A 23,080-nucleotide genomic window follows, 5' to 3' on the forward strand; every position below is an offset into this window, starting at 1 on the left:
CCACGGCCAATCAGAACTCCCACCCGGCCCGATTGACGTCGGGCGCCAGAGCCCGCCGCGGGGGAGGAGGGCGTGGCCTCCGGAGACCGGTCGGCCAATCGAGGCCGTCCGGAAGAACGGCGGGGCGTAGCCAAGGTAGGCTGCGCTGTGTCGGGGGTGACGTCATGGCTCCGTTCTTAAAGGGTACCCCGGCAGGTCTGCGGGTCCCCGAGTCCGGCGGCGAGTTCGCCTGTCCAAGAAGACGCTTTCCCGGTGCCCCAGCACCTCGGCCACGCTCTTGGTGCGAGCACCTTCCCCAAGGAGGCCAGCTCTGGGTGTTTCATCCAAAGAATTTCCTTCTTAAACACGGAGAGGGATCCCATTCCTTGTAAAAAAATTACACTTTCGTGGTAATTTGACATTGGCGTTTATTGAGCGCTTGGTATGTGTCTGCAGAGCGCTTCTAAGAATGTATAGATTTTATATTAGATCCCTATAACAGTTCTACCACGTAGTTGTGTTGTTGGTGGTGGTTTCATTTTGCAGGTGAGGTAACCGAGGAGTGTCGTAGTACTTGTATAATTTGTCCAAAGTTACGGAGCTGTGCTGGGGTCAACTGCTGCAACCTTGCAAGATAATATGCGTCCTAAACTCATTTACCAGACTGATCTGTATTTATTTGTCTCAGCATATACCTTTTCCATTAGACATGAGCTTGAACTTTATAAAGTTTTTTATTTTGAGACAGGGTCTGGCCAAGTCACCCAGGTTGGCCTCAAAAACTCGCAGTCCTCTTGTCTCAGCCTTCCAAGCCTCTGGTACTACAGGCTGTGCACAGTGCCCAACTGATTTTAGGCCATCTCCGGCTGCTGTGTTTTCTTTTTGCAGAGACCAGCAATCAGAAGTGAAAGAGTTGGAGCCCAGGTTAGCAGTTATTTTTCTATTTGAGGTTGGACATCTTCTGCTTCTGGTTATTTTAAGAGTGTGGGTTGTGTGTTGTTTTATGTGGGTTTTTATTTTTTGGGAGGGGGTTGAACTCAGGGGCACTCAACCACTGAGCTATGTCCCCAGCCCTATTTTGTATTTTATTTAGAGATAGGATCTCATTGAGTTGCTAAGGGCTTACTTTTGCTGAGGCTGGCTTTGAACTCGTGATCCTCCTGCCTCAGCCTCCTGGGCCACTGGGATTACAGTTGTACCTGGCTTCTGTGTTCTTTTTATACTTTTTTTGTTCTATATTTTGTTTTTCAAAGATATTTTAGAGAAATAAGACTTATACTACTGCCATGTCATAGATTAAGTTATGTTCCCCCAAATTTAGATGTTGAAGTCCTAATCCTCAGGACCTCAGAATTTGAGCATATTTGGAGATAGGGTCACTATAGAGGTAATTTTGTTATACCAAGGACATTAGGGTGGGCTCTAATTTAATATGCCTGGTATCCTCATAGGAGTAAATTAAAACACAGGTATATGTAAAGGGGAGGAGATATGAAAACACAGAGAGGGGACAGTCATCTGCAGGCCAAGTCCTAGAAGAGACCCTTCCTTCACAGCACTCACAAGGAACCAACCCTGCCAACACAGTGATCTCAGATGTCAGCCTCTAGGACTGTGAGATGATAAATTCTTTTGTTTAAGTTACCCATTTTGGGATACTTTGTTATGGCAGCCATAGAAAACTAATACAACTGAACTCTCTAGGATTCTACTCTATAACTTTTGTGTAACTTTTTGCCTCTGTAAGATTTCTTCCATCCCAGCCATGGCTACGTAATTTATGGGGCCCACCACAAAATGCAGGAAAAAATAGGGGAAAAACTGTAGTTAAAGATTCCACCACACAAATTTTTTTCCTTTGAAAATAGTCTAATACTTATAAAACATAATAGGGGAAATAGTATTTATGAGAAATAGTATTTATGAGAAATATATTAGTGAGTCAATGCAGGTTTCAGTGTTATAATTTAATAACATTGTAACAGTCAGCTTTCCCTCACTGTGCCAAAATATCTGAGATAATCATGTTAATAAGAGGAAAGGTTTTTTTTTTTTTTTCTTTTTTTCAGCTCATTGTTTCAAATGTTTCAGTTCTTGGTCACTTGGCCCTGATGCTTTTGGTACTGTGGTGGCAGGAGCATGTAGCAGAGGAGGCTGCTCACCTCGTGGAAAGCAAATAGGAAGGAAGGAAGTGACTGTTGTCCCAATATTGCATGGCCCCAGTGACTTCCTTCCTTTGAAGCCCTATCTCCCCAAGGTTTCACTACTTCCCAATAGTGCCACAGGCTGGTGACCAATCCTTTAACACATGGGTCTTTGAGGGACATTGCAGGTCCACACTATAGCAACCATAAGTAACAACACTTTGTTAGTGATGACTTCTTATTTTTATTTTTTTACAATGCCGGAGATGGAACCCAGGACCTCCTGCATGCTTGGCAGGCAAGTTCTCAACCATTGAGCTACATCCCCAGCCCTTTAGTGGGATGTCTTGATCAGTCACATGATTTTTCTGGCCACTTAAGCTGCTTCCAATTTGTCACTTGCATCTTCAGAGTTTTGTTAATATCCAGCTGCCTTCAGGCTGCAGCACGTGCAGGACTGGAGGACATCAGATAACCAAGGAGTGAGCAGAGAGGCTACTTGAGGTGCCCAACGCCCCCCTCTCCACACACTTGGGTCCCCTCCCCCATCACCTCTGGAGTGTTACCTCACAGGCCGTGGGTTCCGCAGTATCCTGGAGTTTAAGGTCCTAGAGTCTGAAGGATCCTCAGGAGACTGTCTTCTCCCTGATGGTGTGCAGATGGCAAAAATGAGTGCAGTTGTGATCCTCTTTTCTGTTCTCCTCCTGGTCGGCGGGCTGGGTGGAGAGCCCCATCCTTTCCCCCTGATGGAAGGTACTGTGGTAAGCCTGTGGCTGTGGCTGCTGGAGGAGTGTGAGCCTGAGACTCACCTTGAGCCTGAATCAGGTAGGGGCTGGCCCCTCTGCAGGCACCGAGGTGCACAGGCCGCCTCCTGCCCGCCTTCCCTTCCCAGATTCACCACATAGGATGCAGAGCTGGGGAGAAGGGACAACTTTCAAAGTTTCCCTGGCTTTGAGACTTTATCAAGTGTCCAGCTCCTTGGGATTGGACAGCACACCCGTGCATTCCAGCTTTTCTTTCTAAAACTTTTCGAGCATCCATGAAAGTGGGAAAATGGGTATTCAGCACTGCCACATGCCAATCATCCTGATCTAATCTGCCCCCCGCCCCCCAGAAATGGTTTTTAAAATAACGGCTTTATGGGGATAGAGTTCACACACTATAAAATTCACCTTTTTTGAGGGGGAGTGAGCCCAGGATACACTGCCACTGAGCTACACCCCAACCCTTTTTATTTTTTGAGACAGGGTCTTGCTAGTTTACTGAGGTTGGCCTCAAACTTGCAATCCTCCTACCCTAGCCTCCCCAGTCACTGGGATGACAGGTGGGCACCACTGTTCCAGCTAAAAAATTCCCTTGATCCCATGAGTTCTAGACCAGCCTAGGCAACATGGTGAGAACCTGTCTCAAAAAAAAAAAAAAAAAAAAAAAAAAAAGAAAAGAAAAAAGAAAGAAAGAAAGAAAAAAAATCACCCTTTTAAAAGCATATAATTGCTGGGTATGGTGGGGCACATGTGTAATTCCAGTGACTTGGGAGGCTGAGGCAGGAGGCCTGTAAGTTCCAGGCTAACCTCAGCAACTTAGTGAGACTCCATCTCAAAATTAAAAAAAAAAAAAAAATAAGGACTTGGGTTAAATCTTCAGAACCCAAATAAATAAATAAAGATTGTTTAATTTTGCAGAGTTTAGTAAATTCACAGATTTGTGAATTAGATAAGTGATTTCTTTTTCCTCTAGTTCTGGGATGGAACCCAGCCCTCTACCACTGAGTTCCATCCCCAGCCCCTATCTAATTTTGGAGCATTTTCACAGTTCTGTAGATTGCTCTAGATCTTTTGTGTAAATGGAGCCATACGACACTTGGACGACTGGCTTCTTTCACTCAGCATGTTTTTCAGTTTCGTCCACGCTGTAGCACGTGTCACCCCCTCATTCCTTCTTGTGGCCAAATTACATTCCATTGCATGGATCTCGTTTGGTTTATCCTGCCATACAGGACAGTAGATCTGTCCTGCAGATGTGGAAAGATGGCCAGTGAGTGTCCTACAACTCAGGAGCTTCATCATTTCAAATAAAAAATAAAAAGGGGTGGGAACGAAGCTCAGTGGCAGAGTGCCCCGAGGTCAATCCCCAGTACCACCCCCCACACACACACACATGGTGAATTTCATAGTATGTGAATTCTATTTCCATAAATGACACAGTCAGGGTGGCAGCAGGAAAAGGGTAGAAAATACCTATTCTTGTCAGGACACTGAGAGACCCACAGGGTTTCTGTGACATTACTTCATGTGTTTACGGGGTAACTTGCATTTCCTTTATTATTGATTCTTAGTGATTCACAAACATCTGAGCAAAAGAAAACTTATCATACCTGGAAGCAATATCCATGTACCATTAAAGACCTGGTGGTCAGCTGGGCGTGGTGGCATGTAGCTGTAGTCCAGCTACTCACATGGCTGAGGGGCAGGAGGGTGCCTTGAGTCGGCGGTTCGGGATCAGCCTGGGCAACATAGTGAGACCCTGTCTCTTAAAAAAAAAAAAAAAAGAGGCCAGTTTGGTGCAGGGTGCACATCTGGAATCCTTGTGGCTCGGGAGCCTGGAGGATTGCCAGTTTAAAGCTAGCCTCAGAAACTCAGTGAGACCCTGGGGATGTAGCTCACTGGTTAAGTACCCCTGGGTTTAATTCCTAGTATCAAAAAAAAAAAAAAAAAAAAAAAAAAAAAAAAGCCTAACAACCAATTTTCCTACAGAGTTGAAAGCTTTTGCATGTACAAATTACTCAGCTGCGCAGTCCTTAGATTCAGCTTGTCAGGAAACCCTGTGACAAATGAGCTTTGTTACTGGGTTAGGAACTGCAGATTCTTGGAGCTACTTCTTGAAAGCTCTGTGACACTTAGAATAGGTGGGCACTGTGATCCTGCTAGCCCCTTTGAAGGGGGATAGGTTTCTCTTTCCTGGTGGGTTTGTACAGTTGCAGGGAAAAAAAAAAGTTGGCCTAGACCTTGAATCAAAAAAATGTGTCCCAGAGCTGAGCCATCTCAACCTTGATCCAGAAAAGCCTGAGGGCTGGGGGCATGGCTCAGTGGCAGAGCCTGTGCTTTGGGTGCGTGAGGCCCTGGGCTCCATCCCTGGCACCCACACACATACACAAGAATGAAATTACAGCTCAAAAATCTCTACACGTCGGCATAGTCTGTTAGCATCAATCATTGGCGTTCATGAGGCAGCCGCGTGCGTACTGGGGAGTGTTGAGATCAGTCTGTGAAGTCCTGGGGAGATTGTTGGTCAGCCCACTTCCACAGGCACCTTTGGCTTTTTATTCATCCGTGATAACATCAGGAGCTCCTTGGCACCTAATGGAAAGGTCACCAGGGGAAACTGAGCCCAAACAAACCTTTTCTCCTTTAAGTTGCAGCCACAGAAAACTGACTTAACACAGTCACATGGCTGCCATTTGGTAATCAGGTCCACTGCCATGGTATCAGTGTGCTGTGGTCCAAGGACCCTTATTCTCCTTTGTAATGACCCCAAAGCACAAGAAGGGTGATACTGGGAACTCAGATATGCCAAAGAGAAGACAGGAGTACTGCCTTTAAGTGAAAAGATAAAGTTCTTAATAAGGAATGAGCAGAATCGTATGTGGAGATTGTTCAGACTACATTAAAAATGATTCTTCTTTTTCTTTGGTGCTGGGGATTGAGCCCAGGGTCTTGTGCATGCTAAACAAACCCTCCACCACTGAGCCAAACCCCCAGCTCCAGAATGAATCTTCTACCTGTGAAATTATAAATAAGGAAAAAGAAATTAGTGCTACTGTTGCTATTTTACTGCAAACTACAAGTTCTGACAACAATGTACGGTAAGTACAAGTTAAGATGGAAAGAGCATTATTTATATGTTGGGGTGGGGGAGAAAACACACATAGGATTCAGTATGATCCATGGATTTAGGAATCCACCAGGGGTCTTGGAACATATCCCTCACAGGTAAGGGGGGATGACTGTATATCTAGGTCAATAAAAGATTTTTTTTTGGAGGGCAGTACTGGGCATTAAACCTAGGGCTCGCTAGGTATGGTTGCACACACCCCTAATCCAGTGAGTAGGAAGGCTGTGGCAGGAGGATCTCAAGTTTGAGGCCAGCTCCCCAGCAACTTGGCGAGACCCTATCTCAAAAAAAAAAAAAAAAAAAAAAAGGACTGGGGATGTAGCTCACTGTGGTAAAGCACTCCTGGGTTCAATCACCACAGAACCAGCCTCATACATGGTAAACACTTGCTCTGTCAATGAGCCATGTTCCCATCCCCCAACCCAATAAAAGATTTAATCAGATAATTTTATTTTCCTTACAGATTTGAATAATACATTTTCTTCAAGTTCAAAAAATCTAGAAAAAGATTTTGCTAACATATTTGGTAAGTGACCACCTCATGTGTCACCTTTGGGCTGGTTCAGAGCTGCATCTTGTCTGTGGTGTCTCCTGGATCACTTGCTCCTGCTGTTTTTGGGGGAAGACAGGTGCTTTGCCTTGTGGCTAGAATTAGTTCCTCCAAGTGTCAGAGTCCTGAGAAATTAAGCAAAACAGGGAGATAAACACTTGGAAAGGACTCAGCTCCTTATAAGAGGGCGAGGCAGCGGAGGCATCTCTCAACACGGGACAGGAACTCTGGGTTTGCTCTTCCTCACCGTGTGCTGTAGAGAGGCCCCAGGAACCTGCATTGAATCCATCCCTGGCTGCAGGGGAGCAGGACTGAAGGCATGGGGACTCACAGCTGGCTCTTGCACACCAGCTTGCTGTGCTCCAGGCTTGCTATCTAGGAACTAGAAGACTGTCCTCTCCCTATGGGTACCTGGGGTCCTGCATCTAGTCCCTCCTATGCAGGAGGGAGCATGTGCCTCTGCAGGAGAGAGTTGGCCTCAGGGCTTGGGAGGTTGCTGTCACCCACCAAGGACATGCTGACCTGACCAGCACTGTGCCAGTACTGGCCTTGGCAATACAAGGCATCACTGCCTTGCCAGCTTCTTTCTCAGCAAGCTTTTCAGGGACTTGTAGGTCAGTGCATTGATCTAAGAGAGGGTGGTTGGAGGACTCCCCATTTTCCTGGTGAGTCTGGGGTTCATTTTCTGGTGGGTCCCTTGTAAGTGCCTATTCTACCAAGCAAGTGGACCACCACTGAAGTGCAAGCTGCCCCTGGAAATGGACTCAAAATGTATACATAGTGAATGGAATTTCTGCCTGGCACGGTGGCGCAAGTCTGTAATCCCAGCAATTTGGGAGATGGAGGCAGGAGGATTGCAAGTTCAAGGCTAGCCTCAGCAACTTAGAAAGAACCTGTTTCAAGAAATAAAAAGGATTGGAGATGTAGCTTGGTGGTAAAGTGCCCCTGAGTATAATTCCTAGTACCCAAAAAACCAAAAACCAAGGTGAATGGGATCTGTGATGGTTGCTTTCTGTGTGTTAGCAAAGAAAGTCCAGAAGGGTAAGTAAATCATCATTTCCTAGGTCAAAGCTTTAATAGGGGGCCTTACTATACAGTCATGGCGGCATAAAGATATTCTGGTCAGTGATGGCCTGTGTATTCGAAGGTGGTAGCCTACGTGTGTAAAAGATATGCCGTCTTGGTTTGTGAAGGACCCTCTATGATGTTTGGGTCCAATGAAGAAATTGCCTAATGATGTATTTCTCACATTGTTAAGTGACAACATGAATATGTCTCAGTAAATGTCATTGAAAAAGCACTTACAGTTTTATAAGCAGAGCACTTTCCAAACTTAGAGAATCTGCTGAAACTCTCTGATGACTTTCTGTTTGGGTTGTCAGGTCCTTTGCAGTCCTGATATTATGGAATCTTCAGGGTCAGGTCCCCTCTTGTTCCAGGTCCTTCTCTGTGGGTGTGAGCTGGGTGTCATCCGCAGCCCTCAATGACTTCTCCAAGGCCGTAGTTGTAGCTTGATGAGTTCCTGTTCTTAGAAGGCTATTTCCAGGTGTCCTTTGTGTCATACTCCAGCCCACCAGGGCAGCTGTGGGACCATGAGCGTCAGATTTCTGGTGAAGGGAGTTGACAGGGGGTCTAACATCTGTGGACAGGAAGGACCTTGAGGCCTTGGTAGGTTTAATGGCCAAGAAGATCCAGATCTCAGCTGTCACGGTTTAGATATGAGGGGTCCCCCCAAAACTTGTGTGAGACAATGCAAGAATGTTCAGAGGTGCAATGATTAGATTAGGAGAGGTGTGACCTAATCAGTGGATTAATCCACTGATGTGGATTAAACTGGATGGTGACTGGGGTATACTCTTGGGGTTTATTTTGTCTGGTGAGCAGAGAGAGCTCTCTCTGCATTCCGTGGCTATGGCCTGAGCTGCCTTCCTCTGCTATGTTTTCTGCTATGATATTCTGCCACGACTCAGGCCCAAAGCTATGGAGTCAGCCGATCATGGACCGAACCTCTGGAACTGAGCGCCGAAATAAACCACTCCTCCGAGTGGTTCTCCTGAGGTCTTTTGGTCACAGCAGTGAGAAAGCTGACTACAACACCAGCCCTCCCTGGCAGCTTCATTTCCTCCTGCTCTGCTCTGCTCAGCTGAGGGCTTGTCTCTGGGACACTGTGGGCCTGGCTGGTTTTCTTCCTCTCCTCCTTGTCCCCAGCTAGTTCTACTGTTGTATGTGGCTATGTGGGTGTGTCTGTTCAGGCGAGTGTCTACCTTCTCTCATGTCTGGATGACTCAGACCAGGTGCCAGTTCCCCTCTGCCTCCGAACTCCCAGCACCTCATACAGCTTCTGTGCTGAGCTGGGGCTTTGTAAAAGTGTGATGTATCAACAGTACACAGTCTTCTACCCTCTCCCCATCTCCTTGGGCATTATGATATTCAGGCACCTGAGCTTGGTTCCTCTGTGAAATGGCCAGGATTGTCTCAGGATTGCCCACAAGTCGCCGGAGTGCCATGCCACGTGAGAATGTGATTTGATTGCAGTTTCTGGAAAATCTGATGTAGAGTGGCTTAAACAAAGAGTGATCTGTCTTCTGTCACAAACAAGACGAGGAAGGCAACTATGACTTTCGTGCAATAGCACAGATTAGGGACAGTTTTTCTGAGATCATCATGGCCTTTCCTGGTACTTGTGTCTCTTGGTCACAGGACAATTTCTGCAGCTCCAGATATAACGGCTGCTTTTAAGGCAAGAGGGAAAAGGGTTGGGGGACGTGCAGCCCCAGGACTTCCTTCTCTTCTATCCTCCTGGGTCCCAGGAGTCTTCTGAGGACCTCGAGTGTCCCAGGACCCTGGCCTGGCTGGCAGGGAAGGTGGAAAAGGAAGAGGCTCCCTCTGAGGGCCTGGCTCTCCAAGCTCCAACAACAGTTAAGTGTGCAAGAAGGCGAGAGTCGCCTCAGGCTGAAAATGCGCAGAGCCTACAGCAGATTCCTCACTTTTCTGTGAGATGTTAGTGACGTCTTTGCTTCCTTTGAATTGCACATCTTTTTCTCACCTCCATTATCTACATATTCCAATAAGCAGGAAATTAACCACGTTCACTCTCTGATCTGGGGTTAATTGTCATAAAAGATGTTGATGAGCTCTTCTGCCTTCCGCGAGTCCTCTCTCTGGCCCTGTGCTAAATGCTTTAGGGACATTGCTGTAGTCAATGTTTCCAAAGTCTTAAGAGTTCAGTGGTAGTATCCCCATCCTATGCAGCAGGAAAGATCCAAAAGGGGAAGTTACTTCTTGAGATCATGTCTGGGCAGGTAGCCCAGGAGGGATTTGGGCCTAGGTGTGCCTGTCCCAAAGTCAGGATTCTGATTGTGAAAATCTTCGCAGGAGAGCAAATCGGGTCTTAAAGGAGGAAATATTGTGACTCTTGAAGAAAAAAAAAAAGGTTTTCTTGTGCATGGTGACAGATTGGGGATGGCTGCCGGGAAGGGGCAAGACAGAAGGGATGGCACCAAGTATCAAGAGACAGGGACGGACATGGTAGCACACACCTGCAACCCCATAGCTCAGGAGACTGAGGCAGGAGGACAGAGGGTCCAAGCCAGCGTCAGCCACTTAGTGAGGCCCTTAAGCAACTCAGTGAGACCCTGTGTCAAAATAAAATATAAAAAGGGCTGGGGGTGTAGTCGAGTGTCAAGCTCTCCTGAGTTAAAACCCTAGTATAAAAACAAAAAAAGATTTGGGGCAGAGTTTCAATCATGTGTCCTTGGTGGGCAATGTCACCTGCCCATATCTAGACAGTCACAATTCTCCAGAAATGACTGAGGTGGTTGGAGTTTCCTTCCCCAAGGAAGACGTGTGAGCACACAGTGTCCCATGTCCATAGAGTCTGTGGTGTCTTTTCCCCTCTGTGGAGGCTTTAGTCAGGCACATTTTGCTCTGGCTGAGCCTCGTGGTCTGCAAGGATGAGCTAACTTGCCTTTGCTCTTTCCCTTGAGATGAGATTCTACTGCAGGTGCTTTCCAAAGACCCATACTACACCAGTTTGGTTGAAGGAGGGACCGCAATCACCAGGAGCCCCTTGAATGAAAGCAAGTATATGTCATGAGCCCTGTGAGTGTCCTGTTCCATAGGCCTGTGTGGTGTCCACTGGGAGCACGGTGTCATTTAGCATTGTGGAAAGCAGCTGCTGGTGGGGAAAAGCAATTGAGATGTGGAGGGAAGAGCTGTCTGGAATCCTCTCACAGCTTTCCATCAGCTGTGGGAGTGTCCAATGTTCTAAAGTGTGACTGTCCCTATGTTTTGGAATGATCCCTGATGTGCAGTGTCAGGCAGGTTCTGCTACTTGGGATGATGCTCAGAGGACAGGAGCCCCATTTGCAGGTGGGGTTCACTGTTTTTTGTTCACACAAGCTGTGTGTAGTGTAATAACTTTCTTTTTAAAAATATTTTATTAGCTGTTCGATCTATCTATCTATCTATCTATTTATTTATATGCGGAGCTGAGAATCAAACTCCGTGCCTAACCCATGCCAGGCAAGTGCTCTACCACTGAGCCAAACCCCAGCCCCTGTAATAACTTTCTTGATATTCACGCTCTATGGTGCTGATCATGAGGGCTCCAGTCCCTGGCCTGGGTGACCAGAGCCTTCCCATGTCCTCACCATCACCCGCCCTCCTGTCTCAGCTCTTGTAAAATATTGGCCCAGAGCAGCAGAGCTGATTTCTTCTGTAGCACTAATCCTCTAATGCCAAAGCCAAGAGCAGTCAGCTGGCCACCTATGCCAACCCCATGCACGTTAGCCCCACATAGTCCCACACGCTCTGCCTGTGTGCCATATTGAATTTATAAGACTATCTGAAAAAGCAATTTTGAAACTAATGATCTTGTTGCTGACCTTCATAAGTCCCTTGATGAAGAAAGTGTGAATATTTCACTCCACTGTCCTGAGAGTGTTGCCCTGTACCATGTTTTATCATGCTCCCTGGGCTGATAGGAAATGATGCCCATAGTGTTATCAAGTGCTGGAAGGATTAAGTGTATCTAATCCTGATGATCCAGTGTCTCCTTGACAGAGTCCTGTGCATTTGTCATTGACTGGGTCAGAGTAGTCACGCCTGATGTCACTTGGTATGTACCATCCTGGCCTTTCTGTTAGTTTTCCTGTTGAATTCACACTGTTGGTGCCTAAGTCGCACAGTTGCCATCCATCATGTGAACAGGGGCTTTGTCACTGGTTAGGTGGTGGAACATGACATTTTTGTAGCTGCTTCACGCATGCTCCGAGAGGCTCAGAATAGGCATCATGGCCAACCACATGGTGCTCCTCTCAGGGTACCTTGTAGGAGAGTATGACTTTAAAGTCGACGTGGAGACTCAGTGAGAGGTTTAATCATAGCTAAGGTTTCTTTTCCCATAGATGATCTCCAGGAAAGCAGCTTGAAAACTCCTGAATTTACATCAAGTTCAAATGAGAAAGACAAGCATTTGGCTAAATTATTTGGTAAGTGACCTCCTCATGGAAACCTTTAGGCTGGCTTAAGTCCTTGGTTGTTTCCCAGGTAACCTGTTCCTAGTGCTTTGAGGGGAAGGCAAACTCTGTGTCTTGTGGCTATAATTAATTCCTCTAAGAGTCAAGGTCTCGAGAAATTTAAAAAAATATGGAAGATAAACCCTTGAAAAGAGCCCCATTCCTCACAGAGTGATCCAGGTGGCAGCAGCAGGAGCACCATGTGGGCACAGGGAAATGCTCTGGGGGTTTTTAAATAGAGAGAGTCTGCCCTGCCCTCAGCAGTCAGATTCTGTGTTGTGTGGGGAGAGCTTTGCATCAGTAGTTTTTAAAGTCCTCCAGGGATGCTCCACTCTGCCTCCTTGATCTGCCCCAAGACTCTCATTTACCATATGAAAAAAAAAAAGAAACCCAACAACTGGTTCAGGTGGAAGATGGTGGGGTGGCACACTCCAGGACTTTTCCCCTTAACCAAAACCACAACTGTCTTAGGAAAAACTATCTTCAGTGGAGACTTGTGAAACACTTGCCATGCACCCGGTGACCTTGGGGAAGGGACTGATAGGTTTTGGTGAATCTCAGCATTTCATGTAGCAGCTCCCATTCTCCATCCCCAGCCCTGTGGCAGGCTGATGTGAGGACAGTAGTACACAGTCCTGGAGCCCCACAGGCAACAGGGACACTGTCCTCCAAAGCTCAGGATGTGTGTTTTGATTGCTGATTATTGCTTTAGGTCACAGAAGAGCCAGCACCTAGCCTGGCCGTTGGTTAAATCTCCACAGGCTGAAGAGGCCCTGAAACCACTCTGTGTGCAGGGGATTTAGAGAAACAACACTGTTTTGCTTTTCTCCTTTGGGGAGATAGACACTTAAGCAAACCTTTATCAGGTCATTGGTTGACTCAGAGATAAAAACAGGAACAGCACCCCACACAATAAACAATACAAACACTGTAACTATAGTTTAAAGCTATCACAAATGGATGCTTCCATTCCTTAACAAGCAGAAGTCAGCAATCCTATAGAAATGTGAGGATTATGCTTCATAAGTCACCAAAACACAGTACTCAGAATGTTCAGCTTAAACATAAAATACAGAACATGTAAAGGAACAGGAAGCATGGCCCATTCACAGGACAAAGGGACTTGATGGAACCCATCCCTGAGGAAGCCTGGACATTGGAACTATTAGTCCAAGATGTTAGTTCACCTGTCTTCACTGTGTTCATTGAACTAAAGGACCCACGGTCAGTGACATTAAGGGAATCAGAAAGATAATATGTGAACGAAATGAAATATCAACATTGAGGTAGAAATTATAATCAGGAGCCAAAGGGAAATTCTGGTGCTGAAAACAAACAACATGTCACCTGAGGGGTTCAGCAGCAGGTGTGAGCAGGCAGAAGAAAGGCTCAGCAAACTCAGAGAGAAGAGGCTGAAATTATCTGCTCTGAGAAGAAAAAGAACAGCAGAGGAGGGACTTATGGGACCCACGAAGCACAGCAGGGTACACAGTATGGAATCTCAGAGAAAGAAGGGAGAACGCCTTTAAGAAATAATGGCCCCAGGCTCACCAAATATGATGAAAGGCTCAACTGGACACATCCAAGAAGCCCAACACAGTCCAAGCAGGCCAAGGGAAAGAGATCCATGTTGAAACACATTGTAGTCACATTGTCAAAACTCAAAGATACAAAGAGACTTTGTTAAAATGGAGAATGAGAGCGACAGAGTGATTTGACTCATCACATACACGGGATCCTCAATAAAATTCACAGCTCATTTCTCCTCAAAAAGCATGGAAGCGTGACCACAATGGGATGTCACATTTAGAATCCTGAAGAACAGCACCATCAAGACACAGTTGTATGTCTCAGAAAGTGGCCCTGTAAGAATAAAGTTCTCTTAGTTTATATACAAAATTAAAACTCAAAATGTTTTCAAGATCCAAATTAATGAGTTAAAACTCTTAAACTGTTGTAGTACACTAGAAATCTTCATGACCTTGGATAGACACTGATGTCTTAAATTTGACACCAAAAGCACAAGCAGCAAGAGAACACAGATACATTGGATGTCATCAAAATTTAAAACTTCTTCGTGTCAAAGGCATTTGGCCGACAGAATGAGAAAAAATATTTGCAAATCCCATATCTGATACGGGACTAATGTCCAGAATATCTAGTGGACTCCGACAACTCAACAACAACCATGACAACAGAACAAACAATCACTCCCAAAAGAACATGAACAGTCACTATCCAAAGACAATGCACGAACTGATTCAGAGAGAGAATGCTCAGTGTCATTGGTCGTAGGAAAATATAAAATGCCACTGCTTCCCAAGTGTAGGTGAGGATGAAGGCAGTTGGAAGCTGAGCATGGCTGGTGGGAATGTACAGTGCAGCCCTTGCTGAGAGGACATTTTGACAGCTGCTTGGAAGACTAGACAGAGGACCATCAGGTGACCAGCAGCCCCACTTGTAGGAAGGACCACAGGAATTGACAACAGGAGCCCAAACACTTTACTCCAGCACTCAGGGCAGTGTTATTCACAGTAGGCAGGAGTGGCAGCAACCCAGGTGCCCATCAACACATGAAGGCAAAAGCAAAATGTGGAATGCCATTTACGTATAAAAAGGGTGACTTGCTGATGCACGCTACAGCATAGATGGACCTTGACGGCATCGTGCTAAGGATATAAGCAAGACAGAGGAGCCCAAGTGTCATGAGGTGCTACTTATATCTAGAGCAGGCAGGTTCACAGGAGCCTGAAGCAGAATAGAGGGATGGGGCTGGGGGAGGGTAGAGTGGCACTGGTGTGTGAGGGGTGTCTCCTTCAGCCTCCTGCTGCTACAACAGGTGACTACACACTGGTGACTTATGGTGAACATTGCTGCTTGGCTCACTGCAAGTCCAAGGTTGAGGGTGTGGCACCTGGAGGGGCTTCTAGCTGAGTGTCCTGTAGCAGCAGCTGAAGGGCAGGAGAGAGGAGGGGAGCAGGTCATTGGCAGGTGACACCATCCTGGAAGCACCCTTGTCTTTTCATAAAGAGGCGCCCCTGAGATGACATCATGGATCCATTCATGAGGATGGAGCTCCTGTCACCACACCCCGCCCATTGGGCCCAGTTCCCCAACTGCAACACAGCTGTCCCCAGAAGGAAGGGTCCAAATGGCAGTGCAGTCACCTCTCTGTGCCTGTGGTGTGGGTCAGGAGTGGAGACCCAGGTACTCTCCGTGGGAACCAGAGCTCCCCAGAGCCTGAGCGCTGAGGCTTCCCCAGGACAAGGAGCCGCGGGTCCCACTCCTTTGCTCTTCCTCCCCGTGTGCTGTAGAGAGGCCCCAGGAACCTCACTGAGTCCTTCCCTGGCTGCAGAGGAGCAGGACTGAAGGCATGGGGACTCACAGCTGGCTCTTGCACACCTGGTCACCGTGCTCCAGGGTTGCTGTCTAGGAACCAGAAGACTGTCCTCTCCCTGTGGATGACCTGGGACCTGAATCCAGTCCCTCCTGTGCAGGAGGGAGCATGTGCCTCTGCAGGAGAGTCTGGCCTCAGGGCTTGGGAGGATGCTGTCACCCGCCAAGGACCTGCTGACCTGGCCTGCGCTGTGCCATGTTGGCCTTGGCAGTGTGGGGCACACCTGACTTGCCAGCTTCGCTCTGAGCAGTCTTTTCAGGGACTTGTAGGTCACACATTGAGCTAAGAGAGGGTGGTGGCAGGACTCCCCATTTTCCTGGGGAGTCTTTGTAAGCTCCTCTCCACCAAGTCAGTGGGCCTCTGCCACCAAGTGCCAGCAGCCCCTGGAAGTGGCCTGAGAATGCATATATCAAGGGATGGGGTCTCTGAGGATGCTCTCTGTGGTTGGAAAGAAGGCCTAGAGGTTGAGGTACAGCAGCATTTTCCAGGGGAAAGCAGAAGCTGGGAGCTTTAAAGGGAGGGAGACCTTCATACATATCAAAAAACGTAACCCTGAAAAATTAGTAAAGCTTTTTAAAAACAAAGACCTTCCTAGGCTTTTAAAATACGTTCTGCTTTATTTCTACCCTCATGTCCTTCACCCCTCATTGTGGGTCATCCTGGAGAAAGTCTTTTGTTGGGTCAGGTGACAATAGGAGAAAGTAAGAGGATACAGTCTCTGAGATTGGGGCAGAGTTCTAGGCCATCTGTCCCTAGGGGACAATGTCAACTGCCCATATCTAGACAGTCACAGTTCTCCAGAAATGACTGAGGTGGTTGGAGTTTCCTTCCCCAAGGAAGACGTGAGAGCACACAGTGTCCCTGTCCATAGAGTCTGTGGTGTCTTTTCCCCTCTGTGGAGGCTTTAGTCAGGCACATTTTGCTCTGGATGAGCCTCGTGGTCTGCAAGGATGAGCTAACTTGCCTTTGCTCTTTCCCTTGAGATGAGATTCTACTGCAGGTGCTTTCCAAAGACCCATACTACACCAGTTTGGTTGAAGGAGGGACCGCAATCACCAGGAGCCCCTTGAATGAAAGCAAGTATATGTCATGAGCCCTGTGAGTGCCCTGTTCCATAGGCCTGTGCGGTATCCACTGGGAGCACGGTGTCATTTAGCATTGTGGAAAGCAGCTGCTGGTGGGGAAAAGCAATTGAGATGTGGAGGGAGGAGCTGTCTGGAATCCTCTCAGAGCTTTCCATCAGCTGTGGGAGTGTCCAATGTTCTAAAGTGTGACTGTCCCTATGTTTTGGAATGATCCCTGATGTGCAGTGTCAGGCAGGTTCTGCTACTTGGAACGGTGCTCAGAGCACAGGAGCCCCATTTTCAGGTGGGGTTCACTGTTCCTGGTCACACAAGCTGTGTGTAGGGTAATAATTTTCTTGACATTCATGCTTTATGGTACTGACCATGAGGTTCCTGGCCTGGGTGACCAGAGCCTTCCCATGTCCTCACCATCACCCGCCCTCCTGTCTCAGCTCTTGTAAAATATTGGCCCAGAGCAGCAGAGCTGATTTCTTCTGTAGCACTAATCCTCTAATGCCAAAGCCAAGAGCAGTCAGCTGGCCACCTATGCCAACCCCATGCACATTAGCCCCACATCCCACGATAACAGAAAAACCTTTGCATTAAGCTTGAAATTGAAAATGGACAATTCTTTTGAGGAGACGCCCTACCCATGTGCCATATTGAATTTATAAGACTATTTGTAAAAGCAATTTTGAAACTAATGAACTTGCTGCTGCCTTTCCTAAGTCCCTTGATGAAGACAGTGTGAATATTTCACTCCACTGTCCTGAGAGTGTTGCCCTGTACCATGTTTTATCATGCTCCCTGGGCTGATAGGAAATGATGCCCATAGTGTTATCAAGTGCTGGAAGGATTAACTGTATCTAATCCTGATGATCCAGTGTCTCCTTGACAGAGTCCTGTGCATTTGTCATTGACTGGGTCAGAGTAGTCATGCCTGATGTCACTTGGTATGTACCATCCTGGCCTTCCTGTTAGTTTTCCTGTTGAATTCATGCTGTCGGTGCCTAAGTCGCACAGTTGCCATCCATCATGTGAACAGGGGCTTTGTCACTGGTTAGGTGGTGGAACATGACATTTTTGTAGCTGCTTCACGCATGCTCCGAGAGGCTCAGAAGAGGCATCATGGCCAACCACATGGTGCTCCTCTCAGGGTACCTTGTAGGAGATTATGACTTTAAAGTCGTCGTGGAGACTCAGTGAGAGGTTTAATCATAGCTAAGGTTTCTTTTCCCATAGATGATCGCCAGGAAAGCAGCTTGAAAACTCCTGAATTTACATCAAGTTCAAATGAGAAAGACAAGCATTTGGCTAAATTATTTGGTAAGTGACCTCCTCATGGGAAACCTTTAGGCTGGCTTAAGTCCTTGGTTGTTTCCCAGGTAACCTGTTCCTAGTGCTTTGAGGGGAAGGCAAACTCTGTGTCTTGTGGCTATAATTAATTCCTCTAAGTGTCAAGGTCTCGAGAAATTAAACAAAATATGGAAGATAAACCCTTGAAAAGAGCCCCATTCCTCACAGAGTGATCCAGGTGGGAGCAGCAGGAGCACCATGTGGGCACAGGGAAATGCTCTGGGGGTTTTTAAATAGAGAGAGTCTGCCCTGCCCTCAGCAGTCAGATTCTGTGTTGTGTGGGGAGAGCTTTGCATCAGTAGTTTTTAAAGTCCTCCAGGGATGCTCCACTCTGCCTCCTTGATCCAAGACTCTTAATTACTATTTGAAAAAAAAAAAAAAAGAAGAAGAAAGAAAGAAAAATATAAAAACAACCACCTATGGTTCAGGTGGAAGATGGTGGGGTGGCACACTCCAGGACTTTGTCCCTTCACCAAACCAACAACTGTCTTAGGAAGAACTATCAAAACAACAACTCTCTTAGGAAGAACTATCTTCAGTGGACACTTGTGAAACACTTGCCATGTACCAGGTGACCTTGGGCAAGGGACTGATAGGTTTTGTAAATGTCAGCATTTCATGTAGCAGCTCCCATTCTCCACCCCCAGCCCTGTGGCAGGCTGATGTGAAGACAGCAGTCCACAGTCCTGGAGCCCCGCGGGCAACAGGGACACTGTCTTCCAAAGCTCAGGGTGTGTGTTTTGGTTGCTTTAGGTCACAGAGGAGCCAGCCATAGCCTGGACATTGGTTAAATCTCCACAGGCTGAAGAGGCCCTGAAACCACTCTGTGTGCAGGGGATTTAGAGAAACAATACTGTTTTGCTTTTCCCCTTTTGGGGAGATAGACACTTAAGCAAACCTTTATCAGGTCATTGGTTGACCTCAGAGATAAGAAAACAGGAACAGCACCCCACACAATAAACCATCCAAACATGTAACCACAGTTTGAAATTATCACAAATGGATTCTTCCATTCCTTAACAAGCAGAAGTCAGCAATCCTATAGAAATGTGAGGATTATGCTTCATAAGTCACCAAAACACAGTTCTCAGAATGTTCAGCTTAAACATAAAATACAGAACATGTAAAGGAACAGGAAGTATGGCCCATTCACAGGACAAAGGGACTTGACGGAACCCATCCCTGAGGAAGCCTGGGCATTGGAACTATTAGTCCAAGATGTTAGTTCACCTGTCTTCACTGTGTTCATTGAACTAAAGGACCCACGGTCAGTGACATTAAGGGAATCAGAAAGATAATATGTGAACGAAATGAAATATCAACATTGAGGTAGAAATTATAATCAGGAGCCAAAGGGAAATTCTGGTGCTGAAAACAAACAACATGTCACCTGTAGGTGAGGATGAAGGCAGTTGGAAGCTGAGCATGGCTGGTGGGAATGTACAGTGCAGCCCTTGCTGAGAGGACATTTTGACAGGGTTCAGTAGCAGGTGTGAGCAGGCAGAAGAAAGGCTCAACAAACTCAGAGAGAAGAGGCTGAAATTATCTGCTCTAAGAAGAAAAGGAACAGCAGAGGAGGGATGTATGGGACTCACGAAGCACAGCAGGGTACACAGTATGGAATCTTAGAGAAAGAGGGGAGCACGCCTTTAAGAAATAATGGCCCCAGGCTCACCAAATATGATGAAAGGCTCAACTACACACATCCAAAAAGCTCAACCCACTCCAAGCAGGCCAACGGAGAGAGATCCATGTTGAAACACATTGTAGTGTAGTTGTCCAAATACACAGAGATGATCTGGAAAAATAGTGTGTGTGTGTAGGGGGAGGGGGGAATTGACCCATCACATATAGAGGACCCTGAATAAAATACATAGCTCATTTCCATGCAAAAAGCATGGAAGCCTGACCATAATAGGATGACACATTTAATCCATTGTCACGCCAGAACTTAGTCTATGAAAATGGACCTTTAAGAATAAAGGACTGGTCTGGGGTTGTAGCTCAGTGGTGGGGAGCTTCCCTCACATGTGAAGCACTGGGTTCAATCCTTAGCACCACATAAAAATATACTGATAATAGAAAGGTATTGTGTACATCTACAACTAAAAAATATTTTAAAAAATGAATAAAGGACTTTTCCCCGGCATGGTGGTGCATACCTGTTAATCCCAGCAGCTTGGGAGACTGAGGCAGGATGATCATGAGTTCAAAGCCAGCTTCAGCAAAGGCAAAGTGCTAATCAACTCAGTGAGACCCTGACTCTAAATAAAATACAAAATAGGTCTGAGGATGTGGCTCATTGGTTGAGTGCCCTGAGTTCAATCCCTAGTACCCGCCTCCCAAAAGAATAAAGGACTTTAAAAAAATTTTGTTTTTCTTTATATGCAGTGCTGAGCATCGAACTCAGTGCCTCATTCATGCTAGAAAAGCAGTCTACTACTAAGCTACAACCCCAGGCCAGGGACTTTTAACTTATGTGCCAAAATTAAAAGTCAAAGTGTTTCTGAGATCTAAGTTTATGAGTCAAAACCATTATATTCCAGAGGTAATGATGGAAATCATGACCTTGGATAGACAGTGATGTCTTAAATTTGACACCAAAAGCACAGGCAACAAGAGAACACAGATTCAATGGATGTCATCAAAATTTAAAACTTCTTCACATCAAAGGCATTTCTCCCACAGAATGAGAAAAAAACATTTGCAATTCCCATATCTGATACGGAATTAATGTCCAGAACATCTAGTGGACTCCTGTAACTCAACAACAACCATGACAACAGAACAAACAATCACTCCCAAAAGAACATGAACAGTCACTATCCAAAGACAATGCACGAACTGATTCAGAGAGAGAATGCTCAGTGTCATTGGTCGTAGGAAAATATAAAATGCCACTGCTTCCCAAGTGTAGGTGAGGATGAAGGCAGTTGGAAGCTGAGCATGGCTGGTGGGAATGTACAGTGCAGCCCTTGCTGAGAGGACATTTTGACAGCTGCTTGGAAGACTAGACAGAGGACCATCAGGTGACCAGCAGCCCCACTTGTAGGAAGGACCACAGGAATTGACAACAGGAGCCCAAACACTTTACTCCAGCACTCAGGGCAGTGTTATTCACAGTAGGCAGGAGTGGCAGCAACCCAGGTGCCCATCAACACATGAAGGCAGAAGCAAAATATGGAATGTTGTTTGCGTATAAAAAGGGTGACTTGCTGATGCACGCTACAGCACAGATGGACCTTGACGGCATCGTGCTAAGGGTATAAGCAAGACAGAGGAACCCAAGTGTCATGAGGTGCTACTTATATCTAGAGCAGGCAGGTTCACAGGAGCCTGAAGCAGAATAGAGGGATGGCGCTGGGGGAGGGTAGAGTGGCACTGGTGTGTGAGGGGTGTCTCCTTCAGCCTCCTTCTGCTACAACAGGTGACTACACACTGGTGACTTATGGTCAACAGAGTTGCTTGGCTCACTGCAAGTCCAAGGTTGAGGGTGTGGCACCTGGAGGGGCTTCTAGCTGAGTGTCCTGTAGCTGTAGCTGAAGGGCAGGAGAGGAAGGGACAGAGGGAGAGAGGAGGGTAGCAGGGGTACAGCTTGAAGCACCCTTGTCTTTTCATAAAGAGGCTCCCCCTGAGGTGACAGTGTGGATCCATTCATGAGGCCCATTGGGCTTTGTCCCCCAACACCACATGGGGGATCAAGATGCTATCTCATAAACTCTGTGACACATTTCAGCCATAACAATGGATACAGAGTGTCTGTAGGGGTGACAATGCAGCTCTGATGGATACTGCTGCTGCTCATGCACACACTGTGAACGTCCTCACCCCATGGAACTGTACATCCGAACATAGTTACAGGGACATTTTCTGTTATCTACATTTTGCCAAGAAAAAAAAAAGAAATTTGAAAAGCAACAAGAAAAGTGAGGCCAGGAGGCTGGGGTTGTAGCTGGGTGGTAAAGCCACTGGCCTGGCATGTCCAGGTCCTCGTTGGATTCCCCAGCAATGCAAAAAAAAAAAAAAAAAAAAAAAGAAAAGAAAAGAAAAGTCACTAGAAACCTCAAAAGTCAGAAAAGTGCACCAAGCTGGAGAGTTCTCTAGCAGAGAACTGCAGCACAGCTGTCCCCAGAAGGAGGCTTCCAAACTGCAATGCGGTCACCTCTCTGTGCCTGTGGTGTGGGTCAGGAGTGGAGACCCAGGTACTCTCCGTGGGAACCAGAGCTCCCCAGAGCCTGAGCGCTGAGGCTTCCCCAGGACAAGGAGCCGCGGGTCCCACTCCTTTGCTCTTCCTCCCCGTGTGCTGTAGAGAGGCCCCAGGAACCTCACTGAGTCCTTCCCTGGCTGCAGAGGAGCAGGACTGAAGGCATGGGGACTCACAGCTGGCTCTTGCACACCTGGTCACCGTGCTCCAGGGTTGCTGTCTAGGAACCAGAAGACTGTCCTCTCCCTGTGGATGACCTGGGACCTGAATCCAGTCCCTCCTGTGCAGGAGGGAGCATGTGCCTCTGCAGGAGAGTCTGGCCTCAGGGCTTGGGAGGATGCTGTCACCCGCCAAGGACCTGCTGACCTGGCCTGCGCTGTGCCATGTTGGCCTTGGCAGTGTGGGGCACACCTGACTTGCCAGCTTTGCTCTGAGCAGTCTTTTCAGAGACTTGTAGGTCACACATTGAGCTAAGAGAGGGTGGTGGCAGGACTCCCCATTTTCCTGGGGAGTCTTTGTAAGCTCCTCTCCACCAAGTCAGTGGGCCTCTGCCACCAAGTGCCAGCAGCCCCTGGAAGTGGCCTGAGAATGCATATATCAAGGGATGGGGTCTCTGAGGATGTTCTCTGTGGTTAGAAGGAAGGCCTAGAGGTTGAGGTACAGCAGCATTTCCCAGGTGAAAGCAGAAGCTTCAAAGGGAGGGAGACCTTCATACATTTCAAAAAATGTAACCCTGAAGGCCGTGGCACATATCCGAAATCCCAGTGGCTCTGGAGGCTGAGGCAGGAGGATCACAAGGTCAAATCCAGACTCAGGAACAGTGAGGTGCCAAGCACCTCAGTGAGACCTGTCTCTAAATAAAATACACAAAAGGCCTGGGGATGTGCCTCAGTGGTCAAGTGCCCCTGGGTTCATTCCCTGGTACTTCCTCCAAAGTGTCACCTTGAAAAATTTGTGACACTTTTATAAAACAAAG

At 47.0% G+C, this 23,080-nt stretch overlaps 1 long non-coding RNA gene across 2 annotated transcripts; it reads left to right on the plus strand.

The window, feature by feature from the left end:
* The first annotated feature begins 27 nt into the window (after positions 1-27).
* On the plus strand, positions 28-16,556 carry LOC308632990. 2 transcript variants are annotated; one of them, XR_014018674.1, is made up of 3 exons: positions 28-135; positions 11,973-12,056; positions 16,464-16,556. It is a non-coding gene; the product is annotated as an uncharacterized lncRNA (long non-coding RNA). The 2 variants fall into 2 exon arrangements; XR_014018675.1 differs by lacking the exon at positions 28-135 and adding an exon at positions 10,522-10,643.
* Positions 16,557-23,080: the final 6,524 nt, after the last annotated feature.

This window comes from Spermophilus citellus, assembly GCF_964194105.1.
Source record: "Spermophilus citellus genome assembly, chromosome: 13".
NCBI lineage: Eukaryota > Metazoa > Chordata > Mammalia > Rodentia > Sciuridae > Spermophilus > Spermophilus citellus.